The sequence below is a fragment of the Cervus elaphus genome, chromosome X (genome assembly GCF_910594005.1).
Source record: "Cervus elaphus chromosome X, mCerEla1.1, whole genome shotgun sequence".
NCBI classification, from domain to species: Eukaryota; Metazoa; Chordata; class Mammalia; order Artiodactyla; family Cervidae; genus Cervus; species Cervus elaphus.
Window position 1 is genome coordinate 130,464,437 of NC_057848.1, and position 25,033 is coordinate 130,489,469.

The window sequence follows — 25,033 nt, forward strand, 5'->3', positions numbered from 1 at the left end:
GTATGTACAGGCCGTATTTTTTAAAATCCATTCATCTGTTGATTGACATTTAAGTTTGTCCACATCTCGGCTACTATAAACAATGCTTCAATAAACACAGGAGTGCTAATATCTCTTTGAGATCCTAATTTCATTTCCTTTGGATAAATGCCCAGAAATGAGATTGCTGAATCTTATGATAGTTCTATTTTTAATCTTTTGAGGAACCTCCAAACTGTTTTCCAAAGAGACTACACTATTTTGCATTCCCACCAACAGTGTGCAAGGGTTCCAATTTTTCCACACACTCACCAACATTTGTTGTCTTTTGTTTTTTGATAATAGCCATCCTGACAGTTGTGAGATATCTTATTGTGGTTTTGATTTACATTCCCCTGATTATTAGTGATGCTGAGCATTTTTTCATATACTTATTGGCCATTTGTATGTCTTCATTGGGAAATAGTCCTTAGGCCATTTTTCCCACGTGTGTTACTCACTTTTTTATAATTGAGTTAAAGTACCTTATATATGTTGGATGTTAACTCCTTATTGGGCTTCCCTGATAGTTCAGTTGGTAAAGAATCTGCTTGCAATGCAGGAGACCCCATTTCCATCTTTGGGTCGGGAATATCTGCTGGAGAAGGGATAGGCTACCCACTTCAGTATTCATGGGCTTCCCTTGTGGCTCAGCTGGTAAAGAACCCACCTGCAATGTGGGAGACCTGGATTCGATCCCTGGGTTGGGAAGATCCTTTGGAGAAGAGAAAGGCTACCTACTCCAGTGTTCTGTCCTGGAGAGTTCCATGGACTGTATAGTCCATGGGGCCACAAAGAGTCGGACATGTCTGAGTGACTTTCACTCCTTATTAGATATATGGTTTGTAAATATTTTCTCCCTTTCTATAGGTTGGCTTTTCACTCTGTTAAACGTTTCTCTCGCTGTGAAGGTTTTTCACTTAATGTAATCTCACTTGTTTGTTATTTTTATTTATTTATTTTGCCTGTGCTTTTGGTGTCATACTCATGAAATCACTGTCAAGACCAATGTCATGAAGGTTTCTACCTATGTTTTATTCTAGGAGTTTTACAGTTTTGAATCTTATATTTAAATCTTTAATTCATTTTGAGTTGATTTTTGTGTATGGTGTAAGATAAAGGGTCAATCTTATTCTTTTGCATGTAGTTATTCAATTTTCTTAGCACCATTTGTTGAAGAGACTATCATTTCTCCATTGTGTATTCTTGGTGTCCTTGTCAAAGATCAGTTGAATGTATATGTGTGGATTTATTTCTGGCTCTTTATTCTTTTCCATTAGTTGATATGACTGTCTTTATGTCACAATCATACATTCTGTTTTGGTTGCTGTAGCTGTGTAATATATTTTGAAATCAGGGAGCCTGATGCCTCCATTTTTGTTCTTCTTGCTCAAGATTGATTCAGCTATTCATAGACTTTTGTGGTTCCATATGAATTCTGAATTGTTTTTTTCTATTTCTGTAAAAAAATGCCATTGGATTTTTGATAGGGATTGCATTAAATCTGTAGGTAACTTTGGTTCATATGGACATTTAACAATGCCAATTCTTCCATTCTATGAACATGAGCTGTCTTTCCATTTGTTTGTTTCTTAATTGCCTTTATCAATGTTTTGTAGTTTTTAATATACAGGTCTTTTACTTCCTCAGTTAAGTTTATTTCTAAGTACTTTATTATTTTTGATTCTGTTGTAAACGGATGGTTTTCTAATTTCTTTCTCAGATAGTTCATTGTTGGTATATGAAAACCCAACTGATTTTTGTGTGTTGATTTTGTATCCTGCAACTTTACTGAATTCATTTGCTAGATGTAACAGTTTTTATGGAGTCTCTAGAGTATTCTGTGTATAAGATCACACCATCTACCAGCAGAGGCAATTTTTTTTCTTCATTTCTGATTTGGATGCTTTTTCTTGACTAATTCATATGGTGTGGACTTCCAATACTATGTTGAATAGAAGTGGCAAGAGTGTGCATCCTTGCTGTCCTTTCAATTTTAATGGATCTTTATGTGTCAGGAAGATTAGCTGTTCTTCTGTGATATAAGATGCAAATATTTTTTATTTTACTTTGTCATCTTTTAACTTATGAAGCTTTTTTCAAGACAATTTTATTTTTATGTAGTAGAATCTATCAGTCTTTTCATTGCTTCTTGATTTTAAGTCATAGCTAGAAAAGTTTTTCCCAAGTCTATGTTATGAAGTAATTCACCCATACTTTATTTTAGTATTTAAGTTGCTTTTCATGTATTTTTGTTTATATATTAAATTACATTTTAAACTTTATTCTTAAAGTTTCTGTCTAAATGAACATCCCTTTAATAATTGTGTGATTCTCTGTCTTGAGTTCCCCAGAAGCAGACTCTAAGTTAAGGCTTCATGTACATGTGATTTATTTTAAAAGGGCTCACAGAAGAAACTAGAAAAGAAGTGAGGGAAGCAGGACAGAGAAAGGAAAGACACCAAACCAGATGCAACTTCAGGCAAGATCTCATGGAGGACAGATTCAGCCTGATCCCTCAGGGAGCTTCCATGTAAATTATGCCTCCAAGTTGTCCTGACATGAGGCAAGGAGGCTGAGCTTTCATATTCCTATATCCATTATACACTGGCTAAATAAATTATGTTCCAGGCAAAGACAGCTACCATCAGAAGAGTTTGAGATGAAACCTTTGGAGGCAAAGCACACCAAAACCAGCAGAAGAGTGCAAATAAACAGTAAGAAAGACCTGAAAGAATTTGAGTGAGTACCGATGAAGCTTTCACCACAGCTTTGCAAAACCTAAAAAGCAGAAGGCTGTGGGAGAAGCACTGCTAGTGGTGAGAGGGAATGAGAGAAAAAGCCCAAAGAAAGAGTCACTTCTTGTCTCTATGTCCTGTTATTGCTACACTCCTGGAGCTCAGATAGCAGATACTTGATTATCTCTGTCTGCACTAAAGTCTTAGCTTTGTAGAAACACTTGGATCAGAAGGAAATTTCCAACATCTCATTGATTATGTGAAGCAGAGACTACCTTAGATAAGCAATTCCGAAGTCTCCTTCCCAAGAAAAAGTTTTTCCCAACAAGAGCCTGTCTTCATATTTCTCCCCAGAAGTCCATGTAGATTGACTGTTTAAAAACTATAAGAATTAGGACCATATGTTAAAAGCCATGAATCTGCCCCTCCAACCAAGGGAATAAGTGTCCCCCTAAGCCTGATCACTCTACCACCACACTCTCCCATTCTTTCTTTGAAGGCACAAAATACCCCCTGCCCAAATTCCATCTTAAACTCTGAAAACAGGCTGTCCAGTTGTTAGGACTCTGAGTTTCCAATGATGGGGGCCTGTGTTCCATCCCTGGCTGGGGAACTAAGATCCCCAAAATGGTGCAGCGAGGCCAAAAAAATATCTTAAAAAACCAAATAAAATGAAACTCTACAGACAGCTGACCCTGACTGGAGACCTCTGCCATCTGAAAGACCCTATAAGCACATGCTTACGTTTTCAGTTAGTTGGACCCATGAGATCTCCTATTCTATCATTGGAAGTCCCTTCCCAAAATGAAAGCTCTTCAAGTACCTTCTTCTCTTATATCCTGTCATTCAAATCCTGTTTAGTGGTTGAGAGACCAAGATTTTTCAAATTTTGGAAAACCAACTCAGTCACTTTTTAGATACATGACTTTAGAATAGTTTCTAAGTGCCCTCATTGCTTCTCGGCCTTTTGGCTAAGATCAAGTGTAGTTTCTAAGTGCCCTCAATCTCAATTTTTCATATGAAAAAGAGAGATATTTACTTACATTGCATAGTTAGTATAATTATTAAATAAAATAAAAACATAAAGTCCTTGGCACTGTACCTGACAATACATTATTGTTATCACTTATTATTCTCATTGCACTTGGATGTTTCTTGCACTATTTCCCTCTAACCATTTCCTCAGAGACTCTTATTCTATTATAAATAACCTACTTTATTTTCTCAACCACTTCATAGAGCAGTATCTCCTGGTTATCCTCAGAGCACAACACCTCTTCTAAAACTTATTCCATGAAGAAGGCTGATTCTTCTATATTCATATATCACAGGCTGTGACTTGATTCTATCTCCTAGCATCCCAATACAAGTGGCAGATAATTACTCCTCCATCCTGAGGCAAGAAACCTTCCTTTGTTAAGGTTTGTATCAGCTGTTTATACTTCCTTTCTAACACTTTTTGAAATTTTCACCTATTTCCCTTTATTCATTAAGGGCCTGGACACTAGCTTGCTGTTTTCTCCTGGTCATGTCCCATCTTCATGCTGGATAGTTTCTATATCCATGTGATGCCATCCAGTCTCCCAGCCTCATCATTGTTTTTTTTTTAAAACATCCTAAACACCAGCAGTCTTTACCTGTCACTACTTCAGTGATCCAATTCTGATGTCCATACCCAACCCAGCTCTACCTCTGAACTCTTATATTCTAATGTACCATTCTGGATCTTATCCTTCTGTCCTCCCTGTCTTTTCTTTCCCTGTCTTTTTCTTTCTTACTTCAGTTCTTTAACCCCACTCACAGAGACCTCAAAGTCATTTTATTTCTAGTTCTTTAGCCCTGCTTGGCTTCACTTTCTTACCCATCCAATCTTGACTCCACTGCACTCAAGCACTGTACTCTTGCACTGAAAACCAAGCCCATTGTCTTTCTACCACATTCGTCTTATAGTTTTCAACTTTAGATCAATCTTGCTACCTTTCTTTGCTGCTCCCGCATCTAGGCTGCTAAATGTTAGTGCTAAACATCACATCCTTGAATGAATTAAGACCACCACATATTTAGGGTATCCAACATCTCCTAGACCCTCAGCACCCCTTATTAATTTGTCTCTTACTAGCTTCTGCTCCAATTTCTCTGAATGGATGCCCCACTAACCTCAAGTGCCTCATCTCTTTAGCGCAGATGAACTTTCCTCCTATTTCACCTATAATATCAAGGCTATCAGATATTGAATTTCTATAATCCCCCCATACCTATGAGTCATTTTTATTTGCACTTATCTTCTGGTTTGATCATTCCTTTTAAAGAAGAGTAGGCTGTGGAAGTCGGAGAAGGCAATGTCACCCCACTCCAGTACTCTTGCCTGGAAAATCCCATGGATGGAGGAGCCTGGTAGGCTGCGGTCCATGGGGTCGCTAAGAGTCTGACACGACTGAGCAACTTCACTTTCACTTTTCACTTTCACACATTGGAGAAGGAAATGGCAACCCACTCCAGTGTTCTTGCCTAGAGAATCCCAGGGATGGGGGAGCCTGGTGGGCTGCCATCTGTGGGATCACATGGAGTCGGACACGACTGAAGTGACAGCAGCAGCAGCAGCAGCAGACTGTGGAAGCTGTTCTTCCTCCTGCTCAAGGCAACTTCTTCCATATCCCCCTTATCTCCTACAGATCCAAGATCTCATCCCAATCACTACTCCCTTTTTCTTCTCTATTTTCAACTTCTCCCTCTTCGAGGTACTTTACTGTGGCCTCTAAAACTTCCATTAATATTATATCATCCTCTTATCATCACTAGCCCTATCTTTCTCCTTCTTTTCACAGTCAAAATGCTAAAATCAATATACCAAACTAACGCAGCCCCCTCTTTCTCTCTTCCTGAATATGTGTCAACCCACACTAGCCAGATTTCAGCCTCCACGGTCCACACAGACTGACCTGGCTGAGGTCACCTGGCCTCATGACTATCAAATCAATTTACTGCTTTTCAGACTTATGTCATAAGTTCTCTGCAACTTGAGACACTGCTTGTTTTAAATCTGTCTCCTCCCTTGGCTTCTATGGTAACACTCTTTTCTTGTTCACTTACTTTCTCTACTATCCTCTTTAATGAAATTATTTTCACAGACTCTTATTCCCTTATACTTTCTTAATATTAGTGAATCCAAAGATTTTCCTCTCTTCTCCTGCTATATATTCTTCCCAAAAGATCTCATCAATAACCATGGCTTCAGCTATCATCTTCATACATACTCATATCCCAAATATGCATCTCTATTCATGCCTCTCTCTGAAGCTCTAGAACATATATCTGATTCCTTATAGATAAGTATCTTGAATTTCCCACAAGTACCTCAAATTCATTGTGCTCAAAATCAAACTCATGTTTTATCTTAAAATCTGTTTTTCTATACAATATCTACCAAAATTCTAATGATCTTTTTTTTTTGTATAAATGAAAAAGCCAGTTTCCAAGTTCACATGATATTGTAAGGAGCCCCAAAGAGCCAGAATAATCTAAAAAAAAAGAAGAAAAAATGGTAAGACTCACAAATCCCAATTTCAAACCTTAACACAAAGCTTTAGTAATCAAAACAGAGTGATATGTATAGACTAATAGAGTAGAATTGAGAGTTCAGAAAAAAAGCCATACATCTATGGCCAATTGATTTTCAGCAAGGGTTTCAAGACCATTCAAAGGAAACATAAATATCTCTTTAACAGATGATACTGGGATAATTGGATATCCACATGAAGAAGAATTAAGTTGGACCCCTGGTCTTACATACCATACAAAAGTTAGCCAGAAATGCATGAAAGACCTCAATATGAGAGTTAAAACCATAAAAATCTTGGAAGAAAATATAGGAATAAGTATTTATGACTCTGGATTTGCACAGTGGATTCTTAGATACAATAGCAAAGGCATAGTGATAAAATTAAAAATAGATAATTATGTATTTATTTGGCTGCTTTAGGACTATTAATTCTAACATGTATAGAAGGCCCCTCTTCCCTAGAAGAAAAATCTCTAGGGGGATACCAAACAATTAATTGTTTCTGGAGAAGACTGATTCTTTTCCTTGAGTAAAGGAGATTCAGCTTTTTAAAATCAATGAAAATTTGGGCTTCGTATTTGCTGAGAAATCAAAGTTCCTCTCAATAGCCATCAAGGGCAATCACACTGAAAAGAAAAGAGTAGGGAATATGGGAAGGAATAAAGGAGGTGTGGATGAGATGTAAAGAAGTCTGAGAGGAGAGTGGAAGGGAGATTCTGAGCAAGGAGGAAGGTTAGAGAGTAGGTCCACTGCCTGGGAGATGCAGAGAGAGCTGGCTGAAGTATGACATCCCAGCATCCATTTTGGATGTGAGACTTTGCCACCTAACTGCATAGGTTTTGAGAAAGAAAAATATTATACAGAAATCTCCTGGGCTTTCCAGATTAGTAGCTGAAACAATGATACCATCTAAATACTATGCCTGGCACAGATCAGATGAAGAAATCCCAAATTCATATTCATCTACTAGTTTGTAAATATCCACCCAAAATCTAGATCAATTACCTCAATCTGGCTAATAATATCTGGATTCAGTTTCTGCTGTATATGTCCAGCAGCAGAGCCCTTTCTGTAGAAATCATGCATGGAGATTTTGTTGTCTGCTTCTCAAAGCTCTAAGATGAAAAAAATCACTTCTTTTGCATAACTACATCAGGCCATTATTTCCTCATTTGCAAAATGAATGGGTCAGTAAGGGTGTGTGCTGAGGGTTATATTGTTCATATTTTGAGTGGGGTGGACAGAATGGCCATCAAACCCAATGCCCTATATTCTAACAGGGTCACTCCAACTTGGATGGAAGCAAGTTATGTAGCTGAGTTGTGTAACTTTTGTTTCTATCAGGGATAATTTCCTTCCCTTTAAGCACAAGGTTATCATTTTTAAACCCAAGTCAATGGTGAAGTGTTCCCTGTTCTCTTCCCATCTATATCCAGTTCCATTGGTCCAGGCTGCCCCAGTTTCTCAGCTCAGCTGAATGGTTCCCTCTTATTTTCTCTTCTCCATCCCCTTTGTCTGTAATCAAAGCAGGCATCCTTCCCTCCTCCAACCTGATCCTTGCTGCTGTTCTTCATATTACATGCTCATTATTTCAGCTGTATTTTCAATGCCCCCTCATTACCCCTCTTATGTGTCCACCCACATCTCCACCTACAGTGTCTATAATGTGCTTTCTATCTACTGTAGCTTAATAAAAGGGAAATTATGCTAATTTTATTCAAATTTTTAAAGGTAAAACCTGTACCATTATTATTCTGCCCCTCTTTCCCTTTTATTTATTCATTTCAAAAGAAAAAGTATCTAATCATCTGAGAAAATTGTACTTGCATGATGTTAACCACTTACTATATTTTTCCTTCTAATTAAGCAGATTTTTTCCCAGTCCAGTTTGGATGGAGTAGATAAGCTGGCTGTCTGAATAGATCAGGTTCTGATGGAATTAGAGGCTGAATCCAAGGAAACTTTGGTGTCAGCTAACAACTTTTGTGCCTGGGAAATAACCTGGAAGGTCTGCTGAATGTGCTGTATTGGGGCATAATTCCTGCAGATGTGAGTCAAAGGTTTGTACATAATTAGGATCATAGAGTCAAAAAGGCTGCTTCTACATTAAATACAGTCTTCAACAAGCAAGGGAACTTTGCTTGCAAATGCCTAGAGGTAGAAAAGTTGATGTTAGTATCTAGAAGAATTTTTTTGAAGGTACAGACCAGCTTTGTTGAGAATATGGAGAAGGAGGAGAGAGTCTCCAAGGACTGGAGTCCTTCAAGGAAAAGGAGTTAACCAAGCACTGCTTAGGGCAAAGTTTGGGAAAGGAGAGAGAGCCAATGGCTGGAACCTCAAAGAGACTTAGAGAGGAGGTGGTCCAGTTTGAGAGTATTCACATAAGATACTGTATATTGTCCAAACTGATTTCTCCCTGCGGCCCCACAAAATCTTTCATGAAAGTGAAAGAGAAAGTAAAAGTTGCTCAGTCGTGTCTGACTCTTTGCCACCCCGTGGACTATACAGTCCATGGAATTCTCCAGGTCAGAATACTGGAGTGGGTAGCTGTTCCTTTCTCCAGGGGATCTTCCTAACCCAGGGATTGAACCCAGGTCTCCTGCATTACAGGCGGATTCTTTACCAGCATAAAACCTAGGAAATATTTAGTATGATTGGCTTTCTTGTAGAGTTTGTAAGAGGCCAACATTGCATCAAGTTCAACTCAAAGAAAAAACACAGTCAAGGCTTGTGGATGAGAGGTACAGGATTATAAAAAAATTTATTTTTCCTTCCTAGGAGGTGAGTTTTATCACTGTCAAGAGTGACTTTTAAGAGTCTCAATATGTGGATAATGTCATGTTGGGAGCTACATAATTGAATCAGATTACCATAGATTGTGTGCAAACATTGCCAGAACAAACAGGTGATTGTATTCCTCTCTGAGAAAAAGTTAACCACATCAACTACCTAATTGATTACATAATTGAAAGCACACCCATATTTTATGTGAAATTTTTACATTTTCACAAGTTACATGAAATATTTATGTCCTGCTCCATCAATCACCTTTGTTCTCCTAAATGCATTTAGATCTGAGACTGTCTAATCCAAATCTTTCATTTTCTGAATGAAAAAAAATAAACATTGAGATATTTACCTAGAAATAAGCAGTTTGCTTTTGGTGAAGCGGGGTTAGACTTTGAGGTCTTTTGATTCATATCTCTTCTTCTTAATTTCTGCAAATATATACAGTTGGTTTTGGGTAGAAAACAAATTCACAAATGGGATTTAAATGAACTGAAATCCACAAGCCAGAAGTGAAATAGAGAGGGACAGATAAAGGACAGGAGGAAGGAAGAAATATTTGGAAAATTTTGCATGTTTCTACCCCCATTCTGGTCAAAAAGAGTAAGCCGTGGAGTAGGCATGGTGGGCAGGGTTAGAAATTTTCTTCTCTCTGCCTATCTCAGATACTGCTTACCTCTCATGATGGAAGCATTAGCCCACTGAATATGATCATACCTTTAAAGATATATATAACAGGATCACAAAAAACAGAGCAACTACCTCTTTTGATCATTAAAAAAAAGATCAATGACATACTCTAATTGTTGGAGGAAAGGCTGTCTGTGTTGTTAGACTTAATGAGTCAGTTCCATTGCAGCATCTTTGTAGGGAATGAATAAAGGATTAATAACTTTCATCAGTTCAGTTCAGTCGCTCAGTCATGTCCAACTCTTTGCGACCCCATGAACCACAGCACGCCAGGCCTCCCTGTCTATCAGCAACTCCCGGAGTCCACCCAAACCCATATCCATCGAGTCGGTGATGCCATCCAACCATCTCATCCTCTGTCGTCCCCTTCTCCTCCTGCTCCCAATCTTCCCCAGCATCAGGGTCTTTGCAAATGAGTCAGCTCTTCGCATCAGGCAGCCAAAGTATTGGATAACTTTCATAGACACAAGCTATCGAATACTCAGAAGAGTTCAGAAAACCATACAATATACATCTACATACCCAACACTCAGAACTTAGATTTAGAAGTTATTTTGCCATACTAACTATAGAATTTTTAAAATTTTTATTATTTTTATTATTTTTTATGGAACTTTTTGTTAAGATGAAGTTAAGGATACTGTTCAAGTTTCATCACTAAACATTTCCTTCTATCTCCCTCTAGCTCTCTAGAGATAGCTACTATCCTTGAAATTGGCATATAACATTTTTGTGATGTTCCAGACATTCACTACCTACCTACATTTCCATAAACAATGCTTATATGTACATTTGATACATATGATTATGAATTGAATTGTGTTCCCCAAAACCCATGTGTTGAAATCCTAACCCCTAATACCTCAGAGTATGATCTTTTTTGGAAATAGTGTTGCTGAAGATATAATTAGGTAAGATGAGGTCATATTAAAGTAGGATGAGTCCCTAACCCAACATGACTGGTATCCTTATAAAAAGTGAAAATTTGAACACAGATATACATTTTCCAGCTTTATGGAGATACAATTGACATATAACATTGTGTAAGTTTCAGGTGCACCATATGAAGATTTCATACACTTATATACTGCAAAATGTTTACCACAATAAGGATAGTTAACAAATTCTTCAGCTCACATGATTACTATTTTGTTGCTGCTATTGTTATGGAAAGAATGTTTAAGATTTATTTTCCACAAATTTTGAGTGTACAATACAGTATTGTTAACTATAGTTACCATACTGTACATTAGATCCCAGAATTTGTGGCTTTTATAACGGAGTTTTTACCCTTTGACCAATATCTCTTCATTTCCCCACCCTGCCTCCCCTCAGTTGTTGGCAAACACCATTCTACACTCTGGTTCTATAAGTTTGGTTTTTTCAGATTTCACATGTGACATCTTACAGTACTTGTCTGTCTCTGACATTTCATGTAACAATAATGCCCACAAGGTTCACTTATGCTGTCGCAAAAGTTTTGAGGTTTCTTTCTCTTTTATAGTTAGATCATATTCCATTTTGGGTGTGTTTGTGTGTATGTATATACATGCCTTATAGTTTTCATCCATTCATCCATTGATGGATACAGGCTGTTTCATATCTTGGCTATTGTGTATTATGTTACAGTGAACACAGGAGTGCAGATGTCTCATGAGATCCTAATTTCCATTCTTTTGGATATATACCAAGAAGTGGAATTGCTAGATGATACAGTAGTTCTATTATTGATTTTTTGAGAAATCTCTGTACTGTTTTATGCAATGGCTGTGCCAGTTTACATTCTTACAGTATATAAATGTTCCCTTTTCTCCACACCCATGTCAACACTTATCTCTTGCCTGTTTGATTATGGTCATTGTGATAGGTGTAAGGTAATATTTCATTGTGATTTTAATTTGCATTTCCCTGTTGATTGGTGATGCTGAGCACCCTTTCATATATTTGTTCATCATTTGTGTATCTACCTTGAAAAATGTCTACTGTTTCCTTTGCCTATTTTTAAATCAGATTGTTTTTTTCTTTTTTCGTTCTTGAGTTGCATTAGTTCCTCGTATATTTTGGATACTAATCTCTTAGTAGATATATGGTTTGCAAACATTTTCTCCCTTTTATATAGGTTGCCTTTTCACTCTGTTGATTGTTTTGCTGTGCAGAAGCTTTTTAGTTTAATATAGTCTTGCTTGTTTATTTTTGCTTTTGTTGCTTGTGCTTTTGGTGTTATATCCAAAAAATAATTGCCAAGACCAATGTCAAAGGGCTCTTTGTCTATGTTTTCTGTAGGAGTCTTATAGTTTCAGGTCTTATGTTTAAGGCTTCAATCCATTTCAAATAGATTTTGCATATGATATAATACAAAGATTCAATTTCAATCTTTCATATGTGAATATCCAGTTTTTCCAATACCATTTATTGAAGAGGCTGTCTTTTCCACATTGTATATTTTGGCACCCTTGTCAAAGATTAGTTGACCATATATGTGTTGGTTTATTTCTGGGTTTGCTACTCTAGTCTATTGGTCTCTGTGTCTATCTTTGTACCAGTACCACACATACTGTTTTGGCTACTATTGCTTTGTAATATAATCTAAAATCAAAAGTGTGATGCCTCCAGTTTTGTTCTTTCTCATGATTGCTTTGGCTATTTGAGGTCTTTTGTGGTTCCATATGAATTTTAGGACTTTTATTTTTTTCTATTTCTGTGGAAAATGGCATTGGAACTTTCACAGAGCAGAGATTGCATTAAATCTGTAGATCACTTTGGGTAGCGTAGCTATTTTAACAATATCAACTTTCTAATCCATAAACATGAGATATATTTCCATTTCTTCCATTTCCATTTCTTTCCTCAATTTCTTTCATCAAAGTTTTAGTTTTCAGTATAGAGATCTTTCACCTCATTCAATTTATTCCCAAGTATTTTACCGTTTTCAGAGAAATTGTAAATGAGGTTTTTTTCATAATTTCTTTTTCAAATAGGTCATTGTTAGTGTATAGAAACATGAATGATCTTTATATGTTGACTTTGTATCCAGAAACTGAATTACTGAATTCATTTTTTAGTTCTAAAGGGTTTTTAGTGTTTTCTCTATATGAGATTATGTCATCTACAAATTTAACTTCTTTCTTTCTGATTTGGATGCCTTTTTTTCTTGCGTAATAGCTTGATTAGGGTTTTCAGTACTATGTTGACTATAAGTGGTGAGAGTGGGCATTCTTGTTTCTGACCATAGAAGAAAAGCTTTCAAGTTTTCACCATTTAGTATGACGCTAGTTGTGGGTTTGTCATATACGGCCTTTATTTTTTTGAAGACCATATCCTTAGGAGCTGCCTGGGACTTGAGTCTAGTTATAGGTCAAGAAATAAAGACGGGTTTGGGAAGAGGCTACTGAAAAGACTCAGCAGTGTCTTGTGAGGCAAGTACTTCAGTAAAGGCCATTACAGTTCCTTAGACAATGCAAAGTTAATCTCCTTAGCTGGAGATGGAAAGGCTACTTCCTTTGGCAAAGAAAGCTCATTTAAATTTAGGGGTCCAGTGTCTCCAGCCTCGTCAAGTCATCCTATGCACCCTCATTCCAATTTTCAGGAATTCCTTCCCAATCAATGTTCTCACTTTAACAGTAGACACCCTGGGAGGCTGTGAATTCAATACATTCTAAAGATGCTCAGAGAGATACAAGAAAACACAAATAAACCCAAACTAACTCAAGTCTGTTGGGAAACTAATAATTCAGCGACTAACAAGGTAGGCTGACAGACTGAAGACTCAGGGAAGAGTCACAGTTGGAGGCCAAATGCAGTCTGCTTGCAGAATTCCTTCTTGCTAGGGAGAAGTCAGTCTTTGTTCTATTAAGGTCTCAACTGACTGGATGATGCCCAATTATGGAGAGCAATTTGTTTTACTCAAAGTCCACTGGTTTAAACGTTAAGTTCATCCAAAAAATACTTTCACAGGAACATCCAGAATAATGTTTGACCAAATATCTGAGCACCATAGTCCAGCCAAGCTGACACATATAATTAACTATCACATTGGTCTCTTTAGTTTCCAACAGATTGAGGTAATTTGGGTTTATCTGTGTTCTCTTGCAGGTCTCTGAGCACCTTTAGAAAAGTTATTTTGAATATTTTGTCAGGCAATTGCTGGATCTCCATTGTTCGAGATCACTTACTGGAAGCTTACTATGTTCCCTTGGTAGTCATGTTTCCCTGATTGCCTGTGATCCCCATAGCTTGGTGGAGGTGTCTGAACATTTAAAGAAGCAGTCATTTTCTCCAGACTTTCTAGACTGATTTCACAGCAGGAAGACTGTCACCTGTAGGTAGGGCATGCTGGAGCATGCTGTGACCCCAGGTCTAGTGATACTGGGCCCAAGTACAGGGGCATGAGGTAGCACTGGGTCTGGGGGAATGTGAGGGCTCATCAGCTCAGACTTTTAGAGTCCACTGTATCAACAACTTCCCTAATAGCTCAGTTGGTAAAGAATCTGCCTGCAATGCAGGAGACCCTGGTTTGATTCCTGGGTCAGGAAGATGCCCTGGAGAAGGGATAGGCTACCCACTCCAGTATCCTTGGGCTTCCCTGGTGGCTCAGATGGTAAAGAATCTGCCTGCAATGTGGGAGACCTGGGTCTGATCCCTGGGTTGGGAAGATTCCATGGAGAAGGGAATGGCTACCCACTCTAGTATTCTTGCCTGGAGAATTCCATGGACAGAGGAGCCTGGCAGGCTACAGTCCATGAGGTCACAAAGTGACTTTCACTTTCACTTGGCAAAGCCCTGTAAGGGATCCATAGAACCTTCAAGGGCTGCTGAGGTCCTTATCAGTGCCTCCAAGTTCAGCAAGTAGGGACCAGGACAAGCAGCGGAAATAGCCAGAGCTGGTGGTATGCACACGCTTGGTTGAAGGTGCCAGCTGCAGGTGCCTGTGAGTGCAGAGGGTCAGTTTCAAACACAAAGGTAATAATGAGGACCAGGGTAGGCAGCACTGGAAGCTGCAGGGGTCCTGGTTGTTAATGTGCACTACTATGGCTGCTGGGGCTTGCCAAAGGTGTACAGCAGTGGAGGCTGCTGATGGGGTTTGTGCCAAAGACATCCAGGTTCACGGGTGGAGGGACTAGCTACAGGTAACACAGTGTTGCACGTCCATGATAAAAGATGCGGCCTGATCCCAGTCCGCAAGCTGCTGCGGGGACCCTGGCTGTTGGCATGCTCTCCCATGGTTGTGCTAGGTGTTTAGCACAGAAGTGGAGGCCAGGGAAGGGTATCAGGCTCGGGGGCAGGCCGGTGTACAGCTGGAGGGTCTAGCCTCGAGTAAGTGCATAGCAGTGTGGGTCAGCCGCAAGGGTCAAGACTGGTGTCTTTCTCTAGTCCAGTTGCAGAGTTCCTGGACTCTGGAAGATGCAGGGAGCAGGAGGAAGGAGGGGGGAGGGGCGGGACTCAGGCAGGGGGCATCAAGGAATGCAAAAAGCCACGGGGCAGTGTGAGTGTAACCAGCAGGGGATCTGTTGCAGTTGTGCTGGCCCTTAGTTTTTTTTCAGTGGCAAAAGCTCCTGGGTTTGTCTACAGAGCAGGTCACTGGGAGCCACAGTTGCTCCCACTGTGACTACGACTGGTAGTCCTTGCTTTTAGTTCTTGTTCCTTGCTGTCTTTGTGCATCTCTGCTTTGTCAGTCTCTGGCATGGTGGAAACTGAAGTGGAGACTGTGTAGTGCACTGAAGGGCTAGGAAAGCTGCTCTTTCATGCCACTCTTCCTTTCCCTGGGAGAACTCTTTTTAGCTGGGAATTTCCTCTGGGTGCTGAACAGTGCCAGTGGGCTGTGGGATGGGATGATGCAAGCAAAATGAAACTGTCTTCCTTCCCTTTTTGTGTGGTTATTTTCACATGCTTTGGTTCCGCTCCACTGCTGAAGTAGACTTTAGCAGACTTCAGAGCACTCGCAGAGCTACTTTTTGTTTGATTTTTGTTCATGGATAGCTAATTACTGATCTTGATGGGCAGATGAAGTTTGGGGTCTCCTACGCTACCATCTTGATGATGTCACCTGATTTTTACTTTTATCTTTACTAGTTTTTGTTCTGCTTTGGGTTACTCCAATATTTTTAAAAGGTTTTGATTTGGATGTATGCAGTTATTCTTTTAATATATTTTATTATTGTGAAATTTTAAATTTTGATTTCCTTTATTATTTTTAAGTACTGTGAAATAAAACATATAGAAAAGTCCATTAAAATGTATACAGTTTGACAAATAATTGTAGAGCACTATCCAGGCCCTGTTTGAGTCTCATAAAATGAAATTATGGTATGTGAATTCTTTTGTGAAATTTCTTTCTCTCAGCATATAAGAAGAAATATGTAATTTTGCATATTTACTTTGTTGATTTTGAAATTACTTAATAAGATTCCATTGTATGAATATCCTACAACAATCCTTTATATTGATAAATCAATTTTTTTCAAATTGTGCTTTTACAAAAACTGCATGACTACTCTTGAACATATAACCTGGTACACAAATGTCTGAGATTAAAGTATATATTTTCAACCTTATTAGAGAATGCCAAACACTTTGGCAAAGTAATTACACAAATTTACACTCCCATAAGCATGTATAAAACTTTCTGTTTTAGCATAACCTCACCAATGCTTGATGTTGTCAGACTTCATAAATTTTGCAGCTATAGAGCTTCTGCATTGGTATTCCATTATAGTTTTCCCTGATTACTAATGATAAGCTTCTTTTCTTATGTTATTTGGCCATTTGTATTTGCTCTCTTGTAAAGAAAATAATAAACATTTTCTCAGTGGTTTGATTTTTATTCATTTGCAGGAGTTATATGTTCTGAATATGAATCTTTTTTATTATATCCCTTTCTTGCTGTATTGTACTGGCCAAGACATCCAATACTATATCAAATAAAAGCAGTAAGAATGGGCACCCTTATCTGGTTCCTGATCTTAAGGATATATTATTCAACATTTTACTCTTTAGTATGAGATTACCTGTGTTCTATAGATGCTCTTTAGCACCCTGAGGGCATTCCTCCTTAGTCCTAGTCTGCTAAGTGCTGTGATCTAAATGATTTGGGTCTTTCCAAAATTCTTAGTTAAAATCCTAATCCCCAAAGATGATGCTATTAGGATGTGGGCCTTTGGGAGGTGCTTCAATCATGAGGTAGAGCTCTCTTGAATGGAAATAGTGCTTTCTAAATGAGACTCCTCAGAGAATCCTCCTCCCTTCCACTATGTGAGAACACAGTGAGAAAACACCAGCTATAAACCAGCATGAGAGCCCTCCTCCCCCATTTATACTGGTGCCTTGATCTTGGACTTCCTAGCCTCCAGAAATGTTGCTTATAAGCCACCCAATCTCTAGTATTTTGTTATAGCAGCCAGAATGAACTGCGACACTAAGATTTCTTTTTTAAAAATCACGAATGGGTATTGAATTTTGTCCAACACCCTTCCTGATATGTGATTTTTCTTCTTTGGTCTGTTGATATAGTGGATTACAATGATTGCCATACATGAAATAAGTCCTACTTGGGAGCTAAGGTAAGCAGAATACTGGGCCCCAAAGATGCCCACAATCTAATCTTCATGAAACTCAGATGATCCATTTCACATTGGCTGAGTTTGGATCATTTATGGTTTTTGAGAAATTGGTCTATTTCATCTAAGTTGTTGAATTTATGTGTATAAAGTTGTTTGCAATAGTCTCTTATCCTTATTAATGATTGCAAGTGATATCCAATTTTATTTCTATTGTTGGTGATTGGGTCTTCTCTCTTTTTATTTTTGTATCTCTTAGAGTTTGTCAATTTTATTGATCTTTCAAAGAACATCTTTTTGTTTCATTGATTTTCTCATTTGTTTTCTTGTTTTTCATTTCATTGAGTTCTGCTATTTGTATTATTTTCTTTCTTCCACTTGTTTTGCTTTATTTTGTTCTTTTCTTTTTATAGTTTCTTGAGGTACAGACTTACTGATTTGAGACTTTTCTTCCTTTCTAATGTAAGCATTAATGCTATAAATTTCCCTCTCAGCACTACTTTAGTTGCATCATACATATTTTGATATGTCATATTTTCATTTAATTAAATTTCATTTGAGATTTCCTCTTTAACCCATGAGTTGTTAGAAAGCATTTTGTTTAATTTCAAAGTGTTTGGAGATTTTCCTGATATCTTTCTATTATTGATTTTTTTTTTCATTATTGATTTTTAGTGTGATTCCATTATGATCAATAATTATTGATTTTTAGTGTGATTCCATTATGATCAGAGAAAATACACTGTATAATTTCAACTTAAAATTTTGTTGAGGCTTGTTTTATGAGCTGGAATATGGTTTATGTTGAGGAATATTTCACAGGAACTTGAAAATAATGTGTGTTCTACTGTTGTGGGATGAAATATTCTATAAATGTGAATTAGATCCTGTTGGTCGATGGTATTCTTGAGCTTTATATCCTTGCTGATTTTCATCTAGTTGTTTTATAGTTGTTAAGAGAGGGCTTTTGAAGTTTCTAGGTATAATTGTGGTTTTGTCTGTTTAGCCCTTAAGTTCTACCAATGTTTTCTTCATACATTGAAGTAAATATCTCTTATATATTCATAGGATTGATTATTTGTTCCTTATCTCCTTGATTTCTTACACAGTCTTATCAGAGGTCTATATATTTTATTTGTCTTTTCAAAGGCGCCTTTTTTTATTTTGTTGATTTCTATATTTTTTCTATTTCATTCATTTTTTTCTTATTTTTAATTTTTCCCATTTTACAATTTATTTTTGTTTATTTTACTGAGATCAGTTTCAGACTTCTTTTTTAATATATGCATTTAAAGGTCTAAATGTTACCTTGCATGAGTACGTGCTCAGTCACTTTAGTCATGTCTGACTCTTTGTGACCCTTTAAACTGTAGCCCACCATGTTCCTCTGTCCATGGGATTCTCTAGGCAAGAATGCTGGAGTGGGTTGCCATGCCTTCCTCCAGAGGTCTTCCAAATCCAGGGATCGAACCTGTGTCTCCTGCAGCTCCTGCATTGAAAGCAGATTCTTTACTGCTGAGCTGCTGGGAAAGCCCCAAATGTTACTTTACATATAGCTTTATGTGCATCTAAGTTTTTTCTGGTTTTTAAATAAAGTTCTATTGGCATCTAAGTTTTGATGTGCAAAATTTCAGTTATTATTCAGTTTTAAATATTTTCTCATTTCCATTATGATTTCTTTATTGACCAATAGCTACTGTGAACTATATTTGTTAGTTTCCAAACAATTTTTAAAAAGATTATGTGTAGTTATCTTCCTGAAAATGATTCCTAAATTAATTGCATTATGGTCAGAAAGCTAACACTGCTATGAATTGCTACTCCTCCACCATCTTCTTTCTCCGTTAATGGGGTTACAGTTAATCACCCCTATAATAAATTTTGGACCCATTCAGAACATCACACTCACATATATAGCTGATCAATCATCAGACATAAGTCTTAAATCTGGACACTGCACATCAACCCACCTATACTGACTTAGTTCATTTCCTTAGTATCTTACAACACACCTTCTTCTTTCAATATCTTGCTTTCTTTTACCTTCCCACCAGAGTGGGTGGGACCAGTCCCTACCCCACTCTGGTTCATGCTAGTTTAACTCAGACCACTCCTGGGATATATCCAGAACACTGTTAATCTCAGATCAAAGTTTTTCAGGCCCAGTTGAAGCACCAAATGATGGACTAAGGGTTCAGTGGCATATTGCTCTGTCACTGAATAATCCTGAGCAAGTTCTTTAAACTTGCCTGTTTCCTCATCAGCAAAACTGTAGTAATAATGTTTACATTATAGGGCTGTTACAAGAATTAAATCATAAGTAAATGTAAGTTAGGAGTTTAACACATAGTAGGTGCTCAATAAATTGTAGCCAGTAACAGTAGTCATTGAAATAATAGTAGTACCCAGATTTACCCCTGTTTTCACCAATTTCCATCTAGGAGAAGGTAGCAGGATTCAGCTTAGGGTACTCTCTCTTCAAAAAGTTGTCTATTTGACAATAAAGACAATAATTCTACCTCTAGGGATACTGAGTCATGGTATTTACCTGACTCTGCAGCACTAAGTATTCAAAGTAAAGTAGACTTATCTTAGGTGAACATTAATTGCCATGTCACTCAACTTCCAAAAGTAAACCTCCAAAAGGAAAGGGTAACTTATAAAGAAAGTAGGAGGTAAATAACTGCTTGAACATCAAATACTTTTTACAACACCATAGTTTTATTAATTGCAAATGGATCAAAAACACCACGTAGATTAAATTCCTTTTAATACATACTGGCGTAATAATTAAAGGACAGAATCTTTGCAAAATTTGTTTGCTGTTCTGCCAAAATCTAAAGTGGGATGCAGTATCTGGATTCTTTAAAATACATCCATCTCACCCAATATGCTCTTTAGAAAGTGCTATATCTCTATGCCTTTTCCCCTTAAATGTTTAAAGAAAAAGTTACTAAAACACAAAAGTAAGCAAGGAAATAAGTATATTTGATAAAAAAAAAAACTTTGAAATTCCAATATAAAAATATTAATTTTTACTAATATCTCACACTATGACTATTAAGCACTTCCTATGTGGTGGATCTCATGCTAAGCAATTTAAATGCATATTTCAATTAATTCTCACAATATCCTTGAGAAACAAATGTTAACGATTATATCTACTTTTAAGATGTAGAAATTGAGGTTCTAGGAGATTAGGTAAAATTGTAAAAGCCACATCTTGAACCTAGGTCAGCAAAACATCAGCTCTTAATCACTAGAGCTTTTATTAGATGTGATTGTTTCAGTCTGATGGAGCAATTATCTTGTACCAGCTTCTGTGGAGAAAGGCCAAATGAGATTAGTTCTTATCTACCTATGAAGATTTCCTTGGCCACAGGCTGGTGTTCTTGTTTAAACCATGCTGTTAGGGACATCTCCTTGGTGCCTGCCACACCTCTCCAAGTCTTCTGACCCCTCCCTTTCCCCTAAACTGAGTCAATGAATGAGAAATTTGCTAAATTTATCAAATTATTTTAAAAACTGATTCATTTAGCCATTTACAACATTTATAGCAATTCAGATTGGCTGGGATGTTTGTAGCAGCTTTTGGAGATTTTTGTGCGGTTTAGGTTACCAGCATAAAGATTTCACTGAAAAAAAAAAAAAAAGATTTCACGGAATCTAGTTTTTCTCCAGCTGTTTTGTGCCTGCCTTTCATCATGGATAGCTAAAGTTCAATGAATTCTAGATTTTTCAATACTTTGGATATATGACCTTTTAAACTGAGAATTACTTGTGTATTTCAAATTACAAGTGCTGCTCATATCTCAAACACTAAGGATTTCAGAACCGAGGTAGAAGGATTTGCTCATCCAACGTATTTTTAATTCAGCTCATAGTATTTTGCAATTATTTTAATTCAGACTTGTTAAACAGACTTGATAAAGATGAATATTTTGCATGAGTTTTGGGCAGTGTCAAGAACTAGGAAGTGTCTCAGATTTCACTCCACTTGTCTAAAAACTCAGTCTGACACAGTTCCATGGGTGCCAACATAAGACAGGAGACTCCTAGGTCAGAAGTGAAGTGAAATTTATTACTCAAAGAAACAGCAAAGCTAGATTATCAGCACATTGGTGCAGGTTCCCTGAGCCCCAGTTCCCAAAAGCGATGAGTAGAGGGCCAGATGATATCCCCCCACACACCCACACAGAGCTGTATTACAAGAGAAGAATTCTGAGCTTAGGGAACCCGAATCTTTTGAAATGAAAAGTAAACATTCTTGTCCTTTGCTTAGGAGGGAGACACTGTTCACTATACAAATATCCTTGAAAAGACAATCCAGAACAAAGACAGTCTTGTCTTGCTTACAAGATGCTTATCTTGCTTACAAGATGTACAGAAACAAGAGAGAGCCTTGGATAGCTGTCTCCCAAGAAGCAGATGAAATGTGCTCAATTTCTGAAATGTGAATCACCCAAGAAAATGAGCTTCAACTGAGACTGATAAATCTATGGTAAAATCCCTGTGGTAAAATAGTTGCAGCAAATTAAAAGTGAAACCCAAGCTAAACTACATTAACTGAAATTAAGCTTTAGAAAATCTTCAGTGGTTGGTGAACTGTCTCATTCGACATAGATTGCTACAAATTTTATGCTAATAAACAGAAATAATTTTTTGGTGAATCAATATTACTGCAATTGGCAATTTGTCATGTTGGCCATTCTACAAGTTGAACTGATTTTTGGCAAATAGATCTTTATTTGAATTGGTGTGCTTCCTAGTTCCACATTCAAGGTCCTATTCCCTATTGGTCTCAGTTATAACTAGCTATAAGTTAAGGTGCTAAGAATATAGTTTTTTTTTCCTTTCTCAATAATGTCTGCATTTTAACAGAGAACTTGAGAAATTGGCGAGTTTGACAAATTGACAAAATGACTCTAGCAACTCCTAGAGTAACAAAATCTATGTTGTCAAATTTTCTAGCTTTTATTATATACCGGAGTAGATATTTGGACACATTCTAGCTTCCCCAAATCTCACAAATCAGGACATATGTGTTAGTTTTTTCATTCTAAGTAATCTCTAATTCATTGACTTTTTAATCTCAATCCAAAGTCTCCACTCTGTTGTTACTTCACTCTTTGTCCAGTTTCACTCCCTCACTTCATTATTCTATAAATTCTCTTGCAAAGTCTCTGATCTCCTTTACTTCTCTCTCCTTTACTCCAAATGGCCAGAGCTAGAACATCCCAAACATTTGCCTGCCCTCTGCTGTGTCCATGCAGCTGAGCTTGGCTAGAGAATTCCAGCACTAAACAAATCAATATGCCTATAAATTGATGAATATCAACTGCAAGTGGGCACTTAATAACACCTGGTAGTCTTACCAAAACTCATACATTTTTTCCCTAAAGCTGCTTTCCCACTGCCCACAATAATGTTTCACAGTCTACCCACTCTCCACATTTTCTATGCCTCCTTCTCCTCCCTAAAAGGACTGTATTATGATTTTCATGGCCCCTAGACACTTTTGCCTTCATGAGTCTCTTCCTCCAATTAAAAAAAACCCTAAAAATTATGCTTTACCACTGAGTTGGTATAGGCTAATTCGTTATTAAATATTCATCATTGTCATATTCATTTGTTTCCTCCTGATTTCAAAAGAAGTTAAAACATTTTCGAGGGCACCTAAAATATTGTGAACCCTAGGTGGGCACTGTGACTGTTCCTGTGGGTCAGCTCTGCTCCCCTGCATCTCTTTATCTGGTGGTTTTGCTTTTAACTTTATTTAGAAAATAGGTCAAAAATTCTTCATCTTGCCATGTAGAGCTTGCAAGTGAAACCTGGGTAGGAGATCTGGAGTTGGAATCATCTCTATACAGCAGGGGTTCTCAACCTTGGCACTGTTGGAAATTTGTGCAGTATGATTCTTTGTTGTGAGGGACTGTAGGATATTTAATAGCATCCATTGTCTCTGTCCTCTAAATAGCAGTAGCACTTCCCCAATCATAGCAACCAAAACGTCTTCAGACATTGCCAGAAGTCCCCTGAGAAGCAAAATAGCCTAGTTGAGAACAACTCTACAGATAAAAATTAAAACCATGGCAGTGGATGAGTTCTCTTTGGGAAAGTGTTTACAATAAGAAGAGGATAATAGTAGAGGATACGAGTAAGTCCCAACCTATGAGGTCCTAGCAAAAGAAAAGGAACCACAAGAAAATACTGCCTTGCTCCTAACCTGGAGTAGACCTGGAGGATTCACTTAGAAATTTTCAAATGTCTGCAACCTCTTAATGAACTAGCCAAACAAGAGATCTGTAAAACCACCTACCTGGACCTTCTCAGAGATGGGAAAGTCCCCCCGCCTACCACCCCCCACCCCCCACCATCAGAATGATTCACTGCATTCCTGTCTAAAGATGAACAGTTGAAATGGACAACCTCTGAGAATTTGCCTAAGCCCCTGAGGTTCTGTGAAATAGTCCTCCTTGTTGTAAACAGGGCCTGAATCCTACAAAACCAGAAACTTTCCTTTTTTTTAACTAAAGGTCAAATCTGTGACCTCCGTAGGCCATATGGAGTTGTGGCAGATGCAGCATTCCTTTCCAAATCCTGTTTCCTCGCGGGTGTTTCTCCCCAATAAACCTTTTGCCCTTCTAACTTTATTTCAGCATCTCCTTCTCAGAGGATCCAAACTAACACAAGAATATAGTTTATTTCTTCTTTCCACGATGTGGAAAATATCTAAAGTGTATATTATCCTCAGTTCCCACATTAGTTTTGCTCCATAATCCTGGTTTTGTAAATGAACACGTGCTAAAGAGAATGCATACAGGCTACAGACTTTGAACTGAAGACCTGGAGGCAAAGTATGCTTTCAAAAGGGGGAAGTGCAGCCCTTCATTTCCTTATTTTACTACTCACCATGTTATTTTTTTCTCACCTGAAGAGTGCTTAACCTCACTTCTGCTTGATTCTCCTCATGAGATGACTAAACTCACTGCTGACATTCAAGGAAGACTCTGCTTGCAGTGGCTGAACAGACCCTGTAGGTCCCTCAAGGGTCTTAATACCTATTGATTTGAGTAGGAGTAATTCATCAGTAGCGTCACAAGCAGGATTGTCTATGCTCGGTATACTTATACGTGACCCTACACACTGTGGACAGGGTGGACTCATGAAGCTCATCTGTGGCCTGAGCTGAAAATTGGCCAAGGCCACAGCTGGGCAGTGTACTCTGCTAGGTTTTGCATAGTCAAGAGTCTTTCAACAGGTTACCTTTAAATCCTTTAAATACCAGGGAATCTTGTGGTTATTAATCTTATAGCTATAAATACCAACAAGTATGTTAATCAAAGGGCATTCTCTCTGGTAAACTGTCTGCCTTGGGGTTCATTGGTGTTTGTTTAAATTGTGCTTCTAATGTGGTGGAAACAGAATTCTACCCCATACTAAGTTGTTCTTATGGCCACCATGTTCTCACTCTGTATAATCACCTCCCCTTGAGTAGCAGGCAGAACTGGTGACTTGCTTCTAACCCACAGAATATTGCAAAGATAATGAGCTAGCTCTCCTGTGACTACCTTCCAATTTATACCGAAGCCTCTGAGCAGACTAGCTCTCCACTCTCCTAATGACCTTGAAAAAGAAAGCTGCCATGAGTTCTACAGTCAAGGAAATTACTGCTTCCAACAACCTAA

General features: G+C 37.8%; 1 long non-coding RNA gene and 1 pseudogene across 1 annotated transcript in view; one reads left to right on the plus strand and one right to left on the minus strand.

The window, feature by feature from the left end:
- The window catches only part of LOC122690039, a 53,862-nt gene that overhangs the window by 23,306 nt on the left and 5,523 nt on the right, over window positions 1-25,033 (minus strand). The window lies entirely within an intron of this gene.
- Window positions 3,708-3,822, plus strand: LOC122690914 (annotated as a pseudogene).